Raw genomic sequence first — 17496 nt, forward strand, 5'->3', positions numbered from 1 at the left:
GGTCTGTTTCTTTGCAGCCATCATAATCCATAGAGGTAGAGCATCCTAAATGAGAATAGTAGTTTTAGAAACCACAAAAGAGTATAGGGATCTATATGCTGATAAATGATAAATCATTGTGTATCCACAGTCCATATTTATATAAAGGTTAACAAGGAAAGGGAAATGATGTATTTAAAACTGATACCAAACCTCTAAAAATACAGAAAGTCAAATTGCATTATGTTCATGTCACTGAATATCCTTTCAGAAATATGTTATTACTTATGTTATTCTGAATTTTCATTCCGTCTTATAAGATATACAGATATTTTTTCTTGTAGTGCCAGATTTCCACTTGATTATACCCTTCCAATACAAGAATATTCAACAGAACTCAAGGAAATCATTGAAAGCGCAACTTGTGCCCCTGTGGGTCAGATCAGCCCCGTGCCCACTGCGGGGTCTGGGTCCTTCCCGATGCCATCAGGGCCCACGGCTCTGTCTCAGGACACGCTGGCTCCTGAGCAGTGCCAGCACCTTGGATCTAGATCCTCAAAAAAAGGGAGGCACTAAATTCCTCCCGAATCAGAGAAAATTGGGCACCTAACGAGTTTTCAGATCTGGGCCTCGGTGCACGCTGTCTGTGTTGCTCTTCCGGAGGGTTCAGCTTGTATTTCACAACAGCACATCTGCTTTGTATCTGCCACAGTGCATGCACTGAGCTTTACATTCTCAAGTTGTCGTTAAACATCTCCTAAAGCATGAGACATGTAGTTCTGGAGAGCCATAAAAATCTGATATGAGTCTTGGTCCATATGATCCCTTCTCCTGCCAGCGCGGGGTAACCCTCTGTCTTGAAAATTTTGTAGTGGCTGGTCTAATACGGTCGTCCATCTCCCAAGCCATGGCACGTTCTACCACAGCAGTCCATATATGTGCCCCGTATTTTGGGGGGGCCTTATTCTGCCAGGTAAATGCTTCTTTAGCCTTCATGTGAGTGAAAAAGTAATGACATCTAGTGGCCGTGTCATTTAAGCACAGGTTCTTCAGGGTGACCCAAGTTGCCTGGTCCTTGTCTCCAAATGGAGCTGGGAGAGAAGAGGTTTGAGGTAGTAGCATTAGCCACGTTGGGGTTAGGCACATGGTCCCCTCAGGGCCTTCTGGGGGTTGTGACGCGTGTCTGGTGGTGGTATATTTTTAAATCTTTCACAAACATTTTCCAAAGCTGAATCTGATGGAAGGTGAGATCATGCAAATTGACTTTCAGGTGAATTCTGAGTGTTTAATATCTTGGCATGTGTTAGACCTGGAAGGAATAAAACCGACCAAGACAATTACCCACAGAATCATGTTAAATGGATCAGAAAATGCTTCTCTTCCTCTAAGCAGGGTTGATGTTTTCCATTATTTCTCTAATTTCTATCACTGAAGAAGGATTTTTGCAAGGGCCAAAGGGCTTTATATAGTAGCATGCGGGACTTCAAAGATTTGAAACCCAAGGACATTTTCCAGTATTATTTTCTGGTTCTATGGAAACAAATATCTTTGATATACTCCTAGGTATAGCCAGGATGCAATTTTACGTGAGTATGAATGTATAATATAGTTTTTCCTGTGACTGGCATAGAGAACAGCATCAGGCTAATCAGTCTCTTTAAAACTAAACTGAAGCTCCTTGCTGTCCCCAAATAGTCTGGTCTACATTTTAACACCTTTAGAAAATAGCAAAAAAATCTTTCCAGGAAATCCACAGTTCCTTGGAGGGTAAGAAAGCAGGGTAAGAAAGCAAAGGATCTCTTTTAAGACTAGGGGCTGTTGGAGGGATGCAGTATATTGCTATTTAAAATACTTCTGTATTGAAATGCTGTTGTAAAAACAAAGCAGGCTGAATAGCTGAAATAGTGGCTTGCTCTTGGAAAGTTGCCAGATGAAAGGAACTATATTCAAGCACAGGAACATACAGAGGCATTCCCTATAGTGTGCCTAAATTACCTGTCATTCAACCAGGGTGGTTTTAGACTTAATAGATTCTGGACATAAGTAGCTCAGGAGGACACTGCACCATGCTGATGTCACAGCTCATGTACTGAGCAGCAGGAATTAATGTTACTGTGTAAAACTTAACAACTGGACAGGAGAGGAAAAACAGCCACTGGGATGGACAATAATGTCGGATCGTCTCCGTAGTCAGGTGCCCCGTCCATTCATGAGGCTGATGAGACAGCATGCATGGACCAAATAAAAGCTCACACGCAGGCGGATGAGTGCCAAAATTGCCCATCAAGGGGACTGGATGACCTGTGGAGATATTTTGGTTAACGGGCATCTGAAATATCAGATGTGCTGTGATAAAAATTTAGTGCTAGATGAGAAATGAAAAAGGAGCAATAAAAGCACATAGAAGATTCTTAAATGTACCAACTGAAGGTACTCCGATAAAACTCAGAAATGATTGTTTGCTAACATGAAAGTGGATCGATATGTTTTTCATATTCTTTAGTACATCACTTGAAAGCCCAAGGAAGGATCCTGTACAACAACAGGGGAAGAAGAAGCTCTGCCTTCTCATACAAAGGGTTCTGAAATTATATAAAAAAAATTGCAGTCTCTAGAGGAAGCAGAATTTTCAGCTAAAGTCAGCCATCAGCTTTAAGTCCAAGCACTGCACAGTCTCCATTCATGGAGAGCCACGATCAGGTTGGGATTATCATCTGCATCAAATTCACCAGTTCTGGGGCATGAGAAGGATGTGGTGACCTTCTCCAGCCCTCCCAGCTCTGGTTTTCGTGCTGGGGATGTGTCCTCCATCTGCCCCGCTATCTGATGGTGCTGGGAAGCATCAGAGAGCAGCCAACAGTGGGGAGATGTCCCATGAGATACTGCATCCTAGTGGGAAACAAGCCCATCTATACCAGAAGAGTGGAGCAGCCTGTGAAACACTGTCAACATCGCAGACAGCTATTTTAGGCAATTTTGATGATTTAGTGGGGGACCGTGACCCAGGGAATACTATCCTGACTAACTAAGGGACTGAGCAACCCCCATGAGCTTGTATAAAAACATGGAGTTTTAACTGGACTATTTTACAAAGGTCTTATAGCAAGTTTTACTAGGAAGCTGGCTTGAAGATTGTTACAAGATACTGGAATCAGTACATCAGGGTGCCCTCAGTTATCCAAAGTCCCTGTTACTCCTAACAGGGTCATGTCCTCCGACATTTCTTAATTATGTGAAAATTCCTCTGCCTTCCTTCGAATGTTTATCTGCTGTGCACAGATGAGTTGCAGTTTTTCCATATTAATATAGATCTGCAGCTGAGCCTCTGTCCAGATGCTCACCTCAGATAGAGAGGAGCACACCAAAATTAATATCAGTGTTTCAGAGATTAGAAGTCAGCTGAGACAGAACAATGCTGGGTAGTCTCAGATGGGACTTTATGCAAGGTGGAGGCACTTCTTTGCTCGCTGAAGAGCTACTTTTAATTCCAGTGCAATCTTTAACTCCTCTCAAGCAGGATGCCCTTTCCAGTCTGACCCATGATACTGTTAATAGCCATCCAAGGGTTTCCACTTTATCTAAGGAAATGCATAATCAGAGGGGAGGAGAAGTAAAAGAAATCCATGCCTACACTTGACTCATATACAGTCTATTTTTATCGTATTCAATCAGGAACAATCAGGCACAGAGAGGAGACGCAGATGAATTTGCATGATCAGACTTCTGTGTCTTAAATGTTAATTAAAAGTTATTTTAAATTTGCCTACTGTGCAGAACTTGTTTTTATAGTAGCCCATGCAAGGGAAATATTATTTCACAGGACTGAAGTGCTCATGATTAGTTGAGCTTGTGGGTTCTTGGGAAAACCTGCCTGGCAAGCAACCTTTCCTTTAAAAAAAATGAAAGAAAAGAAAAAAAAAGAAAACTGGGCTATTCAAGTTATTTAAGCTCCTGAGCCTTAGGAGGTCTTATTTAAAGCTACTTTAAAATTTGCCCTTTGGCACTACTTTGAGAATCTCCTCTTCCGAGGCTGAATCCAGTGGAGCATATTTTAAAGAGACAGCTCGAGGACCGTTTCCCTTTGCTGCTGTGCTGCCTCTCTGCTGATCACGGCCCTGACTCCTGTTCGGAGCAGCTCCAAAGGTTTAGACTGGACTCTCCAGCCTGGGTGTGCAGGGGAGGGAGCTGGCTCAGGTTCCCTTCCCAGCTCTCAATGCCCGGGAGGTGTTTCATCTTGCTTCCTTGGGAAGGGGCATCTGGCAAAGGGCTGGCCGTGAACTCCGAGCAAAACCGCTGCTGCAGAATAACCTAAGCATAGCTAGATGCTCTTATTCTAGGAGAAGACATATTGCTCGTTGAGGCCGCTCTAGTTGCAAAGTGGGCTGGGGTGTTTGCTGGAGGAGCAAGCACTTGTTGCGAATTCATCAGGCAAAGCAGTTCTCACCAGTTTTTAACGGAGCTATTTAATTAACACTGGCAGCTCTGAGTTGCAGCAGGCTGCTCCGAGGCGCTGAGTTGGGCACGGGGCTCTCAGCCGGCTGAAGCAGTCGGGAATGGCAGTCTGCGGCGTGGAGAGGGGGCTCGGGGCTTCCTCAGCGCAATGACCTGGGCACAGCCCCCAGGGTAAAATGGCTTTTGTTTGGGGCACTGTGCTGCCAAAAATTTCCGACCTTTGTCTGTTTGGCTTTTGGGGCTCCTCAGTGTGCTGTGCATAACGCTGATGAGGCCGTTCCAAAAAGTGCTTTGAAACCTGCATGTGGAACCGGCTCTCAGGGCGTCTCTGGTGTGCGAACAGTGTCCTTTTCCATACCTAGTTCTGCCTTCTCCCACTTTGATGCTTCCCTCCCATTTTCTTTCCCAGTTGCACCCTGCTACACCAGTGCACACCATTTTGTGAAGATAAACGAGCTGAGCTCCTCCAACCACTTCTTCTATCACAGGTTGCCATTCCCTTAGTCATCTTAGTAAACCCGCTGGGCAGCAGTCTCTGCTCAATTTTCTTTCTTTTGACCGGATTTGTACTTAGTTATCCAGATGAGATTGCCGGTGCCTTGAACAAGAGAACTAGCGTTGGGGGGGTTCATATTTGCCTTTTTCCTAGCCACAGCCTACAGTTCCTTTAGTCTACTTGCTCTGCAAACTTGTCGAAACGCTGTAAAAGCAAGCAAGCGTAAGCCAAACTTTTATTCCTTGCTCTGTTTTTGTTCTCAAGCTAACAGTATTTGAGGACAAGAGACAGCTGTGCATCAGCCAGTGAAAGAGCAACACTTTCCAACGTTGCAGAAATTACTCGCTTGAGCTGTGAAAATATGGTGACTTTTTTGCAAGTAGCAAGGATTTGGGTGAATGCTTCACCTGGCCTCTAACTGCCTGAGTCGAATCCTGCTGAGCTGTGTTTTTACCAGTGAGTTCAGAAATAGCAAATGTCAGGAAAAACCCTCGGCTTTTCATTCAGACTGACGAATAGTGACTCTGAAACGGTTACGATGCAAAAATGTAAATAGGCCTCATTTTGTGAGACGGTCTTTAATAGTCATAGGAAACCAAAACCAGAAACCAAGCAAGCTCGCTAGTGGTTTGGGGTTTCCTAAGCACATTTACAGCCAGATGTATCAAGAAGCATCCAGAACATGTGAGCGTTATGAGAAATCCCTTTTACATGCACGCTAATGTTTTACAAATTGATCTTAGGCAGTGAAGGGAGAATCCACCAGGAACAGGACTTTAATGGCTTCCCACAGACAGAAAAATTCCCACAGACCAGGATGCCTATCAAGGACTATTTCCAAAAGAGCTCTTAACCCAGCTGATCTAAGAAAAACCATTGGCTTACTACCTTTCGGAGTCTGGGCATGTGTCCAGAGCTGGAAGAGGCCAAGGGCTTAAATCTTGGGCACTGTGCACCTGATTTCCCAGCGCGTAGGCTAAAGCCACATACGTAGTTGTGAAATAGCCCCTTCACCCATTCACAGAGCACTGTCCCCATCGTTTTACCTGGCCGTTCAAAAAGTCTGCAATAATATTTGAATATCTATTAGCCTGGACTCCATAGTGTTTTAAAATCATCGAAACACCCATGGCATAGTTCTTAGAGGCAGTTGTCACAAGAGCCAGAAATCAAGGTGGCCAGCGCAGGTCAGAGCTGGCAAGGGGAAAGCCAGAGTGAGAAAATTTACGGGACTGCATTGTTCTACCACTAAAAACACACTCAGGAGTCCTGTACAGTCCTGCAGACAGGATTTAATGTTAGAAATCAATTGTGCCTTTGTGGAAAATCCCAGGTGATTGTGCTCTCTTGCTCATTTTCCAGTCAAAATGAAGCTGAACCAAACTGCACAGTAAAGCTTGGACTATTATAGAGCTGTCACCTTCTAACATAGATAAATTATTATATTCAAGTGAATCCAGTACGCCCAGTAGTGTTTGGGTAAATGAGCATCTACCTAATTCTGTGTGCATTCCAATTAAATATATAGTCGGTGAAGTCTAAAGACTGCAAATCAGTTTAGTTTTCCTAAATAAGGATTCATTGTTTATAAATTGAAATGGGCTTTCCACCTTTCATTATATTGCAGGTCCTGATGAAAACCTCTGTCATAAGCAATGAATTAGAATAAGGATGTCAGGTCAAGTAGTAGCAGTAATAAATGGAGAGAGCACAAATGCAAAAAATGTGTTTTCTTCCCTTCTTGTCTCAGCCTTGCCTAGGACTCTCCACGCCAATGCCGGGTGGCTTTGCTGCTGCAGGCAAGCAGTTTAGCCTTCGTTAGCATGTTATTTACCTCTTGATGGAAATTATTTTACATCTTGATCTGTCTTTGGAATCAAACTGGCCTGTGTGGGAGAGGAAGGGCACAGCTGAATCTGGATCTCTACCTAAATGCTAAATCCACCAGCGAAGCCTCGGACATGTGAAGCCTCCACGGTTTGGAGTCTGATGAGGAGTGAGTGAGAGCCCTGATGCCGGGCGCAGGTTTTACGGCTTAGCACTGCCCCTTTGAATAGTTCAGGAAACCAATTAGCTTGTCTTGGCAACACCTCCCGGCCTCACTCCTGCACAGATTTATGGACATGTGCAAACCCCAACTGCTGGAAATAATAAACCATCTGCGGGTTCAAGGCCATCAGGAGCCAAGGTTAGAGGTTTTGGTGGTGCCCACGTGCCCTACTTGTTAACTAATGTCATTTGTGAGCAGTGGGGCTCTTCGTAGCAAAGCATCTCTGGAGGCCCTTTCAATGCAATCTTATGGAAAGCAAGACATGGTTCATACTCTCTTGTAGATACTCGACTTTTGCACTTTATTTTATCACCCCCTTCATCTAAATAAAAATCATTTATCAGTTTATGAGAAAAAAATAATTCTCCATGTCTTAATGAAAAGAGCCTCAGCTCTTCTTTCTATTCAGTCTTTAGACCAGTGTAGTATATGGTGGAAAGGATGAAATAAATACCTCCAAGACTATTCGGTGTTCTAGTCAGGACCACAGGATGGATAGGTAGATACAAAGGTGTACATATACATATATGCAAAGTTAGATACCTATATAGATAGATACAAAGCAGAGAGAGACACTGATATAATGCAAGCAGCCATCAAAAAAATACAAATGACTGCTCTGAAATAAGTTGTGGTTATATGAATTACTCCATTGCTTGTGCGTGTGTGTATACATTTATTAAAAAAACAAGTGGTCTTGATAGAAGTCTCTTACTAATAGACCCCATTAATCAAAACCTAAATTTACAGTGGCTTATGTTTTGTTTATGTCCTTTCAGTACATTCATTTTCAAATTATCACCAAATTAATCATCTACAGTGTTTTAAACCAACTGCCATTTGGTGAAACAGCTCTGGTTCCTCTCCATTACACTGAGCATTAGTTATTAAGGCGTAGTTCAAGGCTCTGTTTAGCCTGATTCTGTCCTGTATCTAATTGGAATCAGCTAGATCGTTCTTTGTAAATGGGTCAGTCACACAGAAAAAACATCAAATGTAATCTTGAGATTGCGAAAAAAAGAAGAAAGAACATAATTTTATTTCTCTTCATTGATACCTGCCTGGTGGTTAAAAGAAGGATTAAAATGAGGTCATTAAACTTTCCTTGGAGACAAACCCCAGACCTCAGTGGTAATATGATTAATCAAATATAAAAGTGAAGCTACCCTGAATGAATAACTCATTTTTATAAAATATCTAATTACTGAAATGTCGTCTGCTGCAGAAAAAGAAGGGGGGGAAATTAATTGCAATAACAATTCAAGAAGATAAAGTTTTTCTGAATTAGGTCTACACAAGAAGCTAAATTGAGTTGATTAAGTAATTTTGGTTTCAGGAACACCCTTGATGGAAGTTAGCAGTAATGAATTTTTCAGACCTCGGAGTTTAAAATTGCTGAAGACCAGTGCATTTAAAAAATGGGAACGATAGTTTCATTACAGATTTCAATTTTCTGTCACACAAAAAAAGGGAACATTAAAAAAAAAATGCTCTATTGGTCTCTCACAGATTGGACACGTGTACCGCTTGGTTTAAAATCAAGACTAATGCAACCTTCTCTTTCTCTACCAGAAAGCGCAATCCCTGCCAATTAGAGCTGCACCGCCAGCCGGGAGGTAGAGCCCGGGGCACGGCGCCCTTCCTGCTTCGCAACACGGCAGCCGCTGAAATGCAGGGATTTCAGCCCAGCCTCTGTGTCCTGAACAGGTGCCCACCTGCAAGGACAGCCCTGAGAGCTCTCCTGTCCTCCGTGTGCTTGGAGGTGGCTCTCCTTGGTGGGGATGAGTGGCACGTTCACCTCCAGCATCCGCGTCGGCACAATGCGCAATAACGCGTTTTGGCGTCCGATCCTGGCGCCTGCCGTGTTACGCTGGTTCGTGCAGTCAGTTTAATATTATCAAGATCCGGGCTAAAACAGCGTACTGGCGAGAACATACTCCTCGTGTGCAGGATAATACCACATATCAGCTCTCACGTCGACTTGCCGTAACCCATTTGTCATGAGCCATTTCATTTGCAACATCTGGCAGCGTTATATCTCCTAGCGTGATGTCTCATTTAACAGTGACTTCTCTCCTCCTTTTCCTTCTCTGTTTAATATATATGGGATCTGGAGGGAGAAGCTGTAAACTACAGCCTCAGAACATGCCTGATGTAACAGCATGGAGAAAATGTCCAGTGAAAAGAGGTGCCAGAAAACTTGAGTTACATGTGTGCAACAAGACGTGACACAACCAGATGTCGCTGATAAAATGTCCATAGTTAAATATAATGTCCGCAGTAAAACGCCCACCCTTCCTACGCTGTGATATGCTGTGATGGGAATTAAGTGGTCTCCATCCACCTGATGTATGTCTGTGTATTAGACACCATTCCCATAAAATGTGGCGTATTCGTCTGTTTTCAAGGAGAACATCAGATATTAATGCTCACATATCTACCTGCTCCAGCATTTCTTCTATAAAATCTATCTATCTGGAGCATTTCTCTCAAACTGGAATAATTTTTAAAGATTATATACCTCTGTCTGCATTTGGATCCATGTTTAGGATCCTGATTCTCTGGCACCCAGCTCTGGCAGGTCCCGCGAGGGGACCCCGGAGCCTGCACCCTTCTCGCGGGAGCCGGCGCTCACTCAGAATAGCCCCAAGCAAAGGGCACAAGAGCCCCCGTATGGGCAACTGCATCCAACCCGCCGCTCTGCCGCACGCTCCAGACAATACCCATTTGCAGTGGATTATTTCATTATCTTAAAAGTACACAGCCTCTCCGGCATTGATGTGAGTCTGAGAAATTCAAATGCATACGATAACTCCATTATTGCAAGGCACGGAGATAAATCTGTTTCTGAAGTTTGCTGCCTTCCTTGGGCGGGCAGGTTTTTAATTCTTCAGCATGCTCTTGCCTTAAAAACAGTTGCTTCCAAAGGATGTCATTTTAAGAGGATATATATCTGGAATTTCATTAAGCACATTTCAGTTATGAAATCTTTAGTGACATACTGAAAAAAAAGGGGGGAAGGGGGACTTAGCAAAGGATTTAGCAATGCTGTGAGATTTCTCTTACCAAATTTCGCTAACTGTCCAGGATGCCTTAATGGCTCCCACTTGTAGAAGAAAGGGTCGGGATGCAGCGTACAGCCAGACCTAGAAGTGGAGAGGTTTCACATAGTTTAAAAGGTTTCGCATCGTTTTTTAAGCATGGTAGAATTTTTCAAACCCTTCAGCTTAGTGCAATAGTGTTTTAATTGCCAAAACTCAGCGGAGAAGCAATAACGTTTTCCTTCCTTAGTTGCCTTCACTCACGTGTAGAGACTCCGTCTCCTTTCTTTGACCCGATACCCTCCTATTTCTCGCTGTGTCTCTCCTCTGTTACCTGCTCTTCGGCTTCCCGGCGGTAAACGAAGTCCAGCCCTGCCTCTGTTTTTCACCTAGACATCTCTTTTCTCACGGCACGTCTGATGAATTATGTAGCATTTAATTTAGTCTTGCTCATTGTGCGCTCCAAATGACTTCAGGCAGGCATTCGCTGCCGTGTTGTTTATGCCAGATCTGAGCGGCTTCATCAGGACCCGAGCTCGGAAACGCGGGTTCCTCGGCTCGCTGCGGCAGCAGCCCTGCAGCCGCGGGTCGCTTTGCCCGCGACCGGTGGGCGCTCTTCGGCCAGGCCCGCCACGCGGCGCAGGGCATTTCGCCGCGCGCTCGGCCCCGCCATCGGGCATCGCCGCCGGGTTTCGCTCAGCGGCAGGGGAACAAGGAGGGACCCTCTTGGCACCCGCTCGGCAAGTCGCCTCTTTAAACCCCACTAGGAGCACTTTTAAAATTAAACACGTGCTTCAGTGCCTTTCTTGGGCAAGGATGCTCTGTCCCCTGTTTACGGCCAGACCTCGCGGGTTTTCCAGTGCCTGGTTGTGGCGTTTAATTCTAGTCATTTTTTTAAAAAATCCCCTTATGTGCTGATTCTGCGACCAGCCTGGAAATGAGAGATTTCAACTGCAGCACAGAGAATGCCTGAGCTGGGGCAGCCCGGCTGTGCGCCGCGACACGGGAAACCTGTTACAAACCTCAGTGCCAGGATTACGGCGCGCATAAAGAAAAGTCGGTCGCAGAACTCTTAAAATGCTCCCTTTCCCAAATAGCCGTCTTCAGATCCCAAAGGCACACGAGCAGCTTTTATATGCTTTAAAATCGGAAAAAAATAAATTTAAAACTCATTACGTGAAGTGGGCAGTTAATAAGAAAATCCTAAACCAGATTTATGAGCTTAAGGCCCTTCTTTATGAAACTTTATTACGGTTGCCTGAATTGAAGCATCCTCTTCCGTACGCATTTCGCCAAGAAAGCCAGAGTCAGGCCGGTGGGGTATGTTTTGCTAGCTTCGGACCTGAACTCTGTCACGCGCTTTTTGTTGGTTGTACTGGTTTATGTGTAAAACAGGAAACGCTTTCAAAATGTTCAAAGCAGGACAGTAATTTGCTCCTTTGGACGTAGAAGAAAGAGAATGAAATTTGAGGCTCAACGTTCTAACAAACAGGTGAGTTTCACCCTCTTTTAAAGGTTGTTATTTTAGAGAACTTAACACAAGCAGAAAATGTGCCCACGAATGACCATAACATCTCTTCAGAAGTGCGTGTTGTTACGCACCTAACTGTGAACACTGAAAATTGGGGGCCCGGGCTGTCGCTGTCGCCGCTGGAAGGCCTGTTCCCCTACTCCAGCAGAAGTGCGCACACCGCGCGTCGCCACATTTGGCAGCCGTATTTTGATGTGACTCTGCTTGTGCAAATGAAGGGCGCTTGGTTGCTACCACTGTTGGGATGTGCCCATGCTGGCCACTGCAGTACGAGCGAGGGACTCTTGCAGCCCTGCGCACGTACGGTCACGCTTTGCCATTGCAAACTCCCTTTGGTCCCAGCAGACTGCTCACAGGAAGGACCCTGCTCCACGCGGGGGCACAGCACGGTCCCGTCCCGATGCCCTACGTTGGGAAGCTCTCCTCCTGCCATTGGGGCTAGCACTGCATCGGCAACCCAGTTCATCAAACCGCTCTTCTCCTTTGAGATGGCAGAGCTTTCCAACCAAGCCACCACGTTGCAGAGCCTGGGGAAGAAATTGCCGGTGGCCGTGTTGGTGAGCCATTTCACCCTCCACGCTGGTCCCCCAGGCCCGAATGGTCCAGGAGGACAAATCCTTGCCAGCCTCTCCACCTGGAAGCCTTTCTGTAGTTCAGCAGGTCTCACATGGCTTTAGGGCAATGCACCGGGGGGATTGAAAGACTAGCTGGGCTGACCTGATATGTTCATCAAGTAAACACATGAATTCATGATGTTCTCAGGCTCCAGCTCCGATCCAGGTGGCTGAGGGCAGGACGCAGCTCCAAGCGCCACGTGTGACATGGGCACATCGCTTGGTCTTTCTGCGCTGCAGCCAGAGGGAAGCATAGGGTCGCCAACCATTGAAAAGCAGTGCTATATCAGTGCAAAAATGTTTTACTGCATAAATGTATATATAGAAATGCAACTTTTTTAAGAATAAAGTTTTAATTAGAATTAAAGAATAAGGCTTTATAGGCAGTTCCAGGCATTTTAAAACCTATGCCTTTATTTAAAAGATAACATTGCTAATTACACCTGACAATCAAATAGTCAGCGGAAATGTATCAGCTACCTTCTCCTGCTGTTTGTTCTGTAGGCAAGAAACAAAGGTTTGTTAGACAAGAGAGCAAATGAAATGTTCAAAGGATTCTTGTCTAAAAGCTGAAAATAAAAGGCTGTGCTATCAGATCAGAATTTTAACATATACTGTTTCCATTGACTCCCGCGATAAAATCTTTTATTGTTGAGTATAACCATTGTTAAAGGTCACCGTTGCAAAGGCTACATCATTTAGACGAGATGAGATCCCATTTTGGATAAATTCACAATTTTTCTTCCTAACAAGGAGATAGTATCAGGATTTGAATGTACAAGAGTGCCGGGTTACAGATTAAAGGCTTTTGTGTTCTAGAAACCACACTATGCCAGATTTCATGAGTTTCAGTGAGACGAGCAAGTCCCCAAAGTCAAGTAGGTTGATTAAAGTGGTTCTTTATAGCCTTTGAAATACAGAAAAAGTACATCTTTCCTACACGGGGTTAATGTAGATTTTTTTTTTCCTTGGCAAGGCTATATGCCTTTCCAAGGACATAATTTTAATCTCTTTTTAAACCTTTCATATGAATGTCGTAAAAAGCTCCTTTGTGTTGTAATGTATTTTTGTAAAATATCTAAATTTCTATGCAAACTTCGAACCTCATTTCATAAGATATATTTATCTGGAAATGGTTATCTTGCAGCAAAGTAGTGCCTCATGTCATCATTTCTGTGGCATCTTTTCATACTGTCACAAGAATGTAACATCTGATAATGAAAAAAATTAGTGCTCATTGTCAGACATGCAAACTTCTTTTTTTTTAATATCCTTTTACCATTACGTGCTCTTGTCTCTGAACTCCTGGCTAGTACTCTGAGAGTCTTTGAACCAAGGTTAAAGCTTGATCTGCACGTTTCTTTCTTGAACCAGAGACTCTGAAATGGGAGGGTTTTCTTTTACTGGTTCTGAGAGAAAGGATATGGATATTACTTTCTTCTTCTCTGTTATTGCTTTGTTTCCTTATTCCGAGAGTAAATCTTGCAGTTTAATCCAAAACGAGCTGTTACTAGAGATTTTGAAAAATAGTAACTGTAAAGAGAAGGAGTAAAGCCAACAATAGCTGTCATCAGCTGCAAGAGCAAAATGGACGCTGTCTGCACTCAGTCGTAAAATCAGCTTTAGAAAAGGAGAAGTTCAGGCTTTTTGCTTTTTTTCCGCCGCACCCTGCAGAGGAGCAAAACCCGCACTTTGAGCACACGCTTAGGCAGCTGCGAGAGAGGCTCGGCCCTCCGGAACGGGGCACCTTCACTTACTTACCCCTCGCACCCTGTCACCGCCTCTACTGGGTAAGTGGATGAGAAGTAGCAGAGTCCCTCCACATCTTGCCAAGGAAGCAGATGATCTGCCTTCTGACAGCTTTTCTTTTCTTTTTTCTTTCCTCCTGCCAGTTGGGTCTGCATTTGTTTGTTTTGTTCTTTTTTTTTAAATCCATCACTCAATACTCCTTGCAGAAACGCTAACTAAACACGCAGACAGTGTGCTGGCACAACGCTTTGCAGCGAGCGTCACCTGTAGCCTCCAGAGCTGCTTCACGCTTGGTGAGAGACGTTAATGGGGCCAAGCGCTGGAGATGGAGGCAGAGCTTCCCCCAGCTCCTTCCTCTGGCTGGAGGAGGCTGACGCCCGCCGGACTGCGTCGAGCCGGCACGCGCAGCCCGAGTGCAAGAGGTGCCAGCCAGGCCTTGTGCCAACGGAGCGAGGCTGCACGTTGGCAGGAGCGCGGTGCGCCTCGTAGATGGTGTTTGGGGAAGCGCTTGCCCCGTGGCGTGTACCTAGGGTGCGGTATTACATGCGCACGTGGGTTGACTGCAGTAGGTCCAAGCGAGCGTTGCACTGAGCCAAGAACATTGCAGTGCAGGGTACGTTGCAGGCAGGAGCCAGCCGGAGGAAAATTGGTGACGAAGGGGCTTGCTGAGCGGTTGCTAGCTGGAAAAATGGAGAGCAGGGGTTCGGTGAGCTGCTTAAGGAGGAAAGTGCAGCCACCGGTACTTAGAAGATGGTCATCGTTCCAGCATGTGTGAGAGCAAGTAGTTCTTTAATAAGATGTGATTGAGAAATTAGCATTTCAAAACCTGCTTTGCGCACAAAACAGGACTGACTTTATGTATTAGCAGGAGTCATTTTTTTTGCAACGTGGAGATTCGAGCGAGCTGGTGATCTCTGGTGTGCAACGGCGCAGGTAGAGCAAGATCCCGGCATTCAGTGTTTCACTGTCACAGCAGCTGATAGCCAAATCTGACCCGAACTGCTTAGATTGGGTAGGATAACTTACAGACCTAGTACAGTCATCCATACAGCAAATGATATTGGAAATTAAAGGTCAGAGGATTGATGGTAAGGCTTAAGAAAACAGCAATTAGGCTGCTAGGAAGGAAAGCTAAATTACCGGTAGTAGGAGTAGGAAAAAAAAATAGAGGATTATTGATCTAAATATCAAGTTGGCAGATACACAGAGTACAATATCTAGAGGATTTTTACACCTCTGGGCTTATTCAACCCCCACAATAAAAAATGCAGGCCTATAAAGATGGAATAAGAAGCAATCAATTAGGATGGCATTTGCTTGTTTCTGCGCTGCAGCTGGGCAGGCACATCACAATTAATGATTTATTAGGAGATTTTTGCCTTTTTTTTTTTATTTCCATTTACACAGATTGCTGCAACCAGACTGCAGTTGTTTGTTAATTTGCTCGCTATTCAAGCGTCTTTGTTAAATATTGTGTGGAAAAGGTAAACATTTGGCTCTCATGCCAACACTTCGTTGGGAGTATGCCCTTAAGCGTGGAAAAGCTGTGATTTGATATTCAGGGGGTGTGTGTGTCTGCTCACGCGGTTTACACGGGCAAACGCAGCCCTGGCGTGCAACGCTGGGTGCCCTGACGGCCCATCGCGCCGTATCCAGAGCTTGTCACGTCATGGGGTGCCCTGCAGCGGAGCGCGGGGGGACGGGGCACGCGTGCGCTCCCTCGCTCGCTTGCGCTTGGGTTTCTCCCTACCTACGGGACCTAGAGAGAACATGTAGTGCTTTGCAGCAATCATCGCTGCTCAGGGTCCAGTAAGAGAACGAAGATGCCCTTATTCTCCTTAGGAAATTCATATCTATTGGTTACGGAGTGCTCTATTTGTCCAGGTAAACCAGCCTTCATAAACTGCTTCTGCCTGTAACTAATTTTGCATCATCATCATTAGTAAATCTTGGAGACAACACCAACATCTTTCTTGCAGACAGTCATGTGAACAAGCCTTTGCTTTCACAGCTAGAAAAACAGCTAGAAAAAGTATGAACACAGAAAAAAAAAAAGGAATTCACTTTAGAAGTAAACCTGAATAATTATCTTTGTATTCATCCATCTCAATTCAGCACCTCCTTAGGAGTGGCTGCAGTGAGCTAATTGGTTTTACTCTGCGGTGCGTGGCTCCACAGCCCGGGCTCTGCATTTATGGCGCAATGGAAAGTCACCGTGCAAATTCATCATTTGTCCCCCCACATCAATCCCTTTTGCTTTCTGAGTGACGTTTGTGCACATGTTTATCTGCTGTCAGGTACCGAGTGAGACAAAAGACAGACTCTGGAATTAAATGATTTTAGTATAATGTGATGCAACCTGAAAATCCGAATGAATTATTATTACCTTTTCAGCAAGACGTGACGTCAGACAGGCCGGGTCTAGAGGAATGAGAGAAGTGCTTTCACCCATATGCCTTTATGGGGAGGGGAAAGAAAAAGACCCTTCAGAATTTAAGAATTTAAGAACATGACAGGTTGAGAACAAGTGCGAATCTCAGAAAGGAAAAGGAGTGTGCAGCAGTCGGCCGTAGAACTACTTGTGAATGGTCTTAAAAAAGCACTCTGGAAATTAAGGACTTCAAATACAACAATTGAAAGTGAAGTTAAATGAATTACAGAGGAATACGAGTAAATGCTACAAATATGGGTCAAGCACTGCTTTATCAATCTTCTGTTTACTCCAGCAGCTCCTCCACTGCCATCGTTTTACCTTGTTTGAATAGATAATGCTCCTTTTTATTTGAAAATCAATTGTAATCTTATGAAAGAAAACTTACAGCATGGGGAATGCTGTAAAGCAGCATGGTAAAAGGTGGCATTGTTCATCATCCTAAATTACTGCAGGGTAGGGAGGGAATGACATTAAAGAAGTGTGGATAGCTTTGAGCTGCCATCCTTCCTTTAGCAGATGTAATTCAATGTCATTCCTTAATTTTATTAAAGGTAAAGACAACTGTGGGCAATGCATGTTACAGCATTTACTTAATATTAATGCTACTGGGGGAGTGTTAGAAGGAAAGTTGGGCCAGGGTTTGGATTCCTGGTAGCTGCTGATCCGTAGCTGATAAAAGTTATTCTCTTCTTCATGGTGTATCTCTCAAGATTTGCTTCTTAACAAGCATGACTTTGTATAGGTCCTTTGATTTCTATGTAGCCGTTCCGTTCTCATCAGATACATATTTGGCTTTACATACATAATAGGCAATATCTACTGACGGCCCTCGGTGCTGTATAGGGCAGATGATAGTTTCCTAATTATGGCTGGTAGGCAGCACTGGCACCCCGAGGAGCTCCTGGCTTGTTCGGTGTATGCACAGCTCTGTGATTTTTACCCTAATGGAAAAGCTTTATAGAGGGTTACGGTCTTCTGCTAGGCTTTATAACTGAGATGTGTTTGTATAGTTATAATTTTTTATATACCTCATAATTCTAAAATACGCCTTGTACTAAACTTTGTTGGTACAGGCCAAAACCTAAAAATGGATCTGCCAGTGGCTTTCAGAACAGCTACTGTAAAACTCCCTAGGCCTCCCCTTTGCGGC

At 44.4% G+C, this 17496-nt stretch overlaps 1 protein-coding gene across 1 annotated transcript in view; it reads left to right on the top strand.

Annotated features, from left to right (window-relative positions):
- The window catches only part of CDH4 (cadherin 4), a 467566-nt gene that overhangs the window by 422104 nt on the left and 27966 nt on the right, over positions 1–17496 (top strand). The window lies entirely within an intron of this gene.

This window comes from Apteryx mantelli, chromosome 18 (genome assembly GCF_036417845.1).
Source record: "Apteryx mantelli isolate bAptMan1 chromosome 18, bAptMan1.hap1, whole genome shotgun sequence".
Lineage (NCBI taxonomy): Eukaryota > Metazoa > Chordata > Aves > Apterygiformes > Apterygidae > Apteryx > Apteryx mantelli.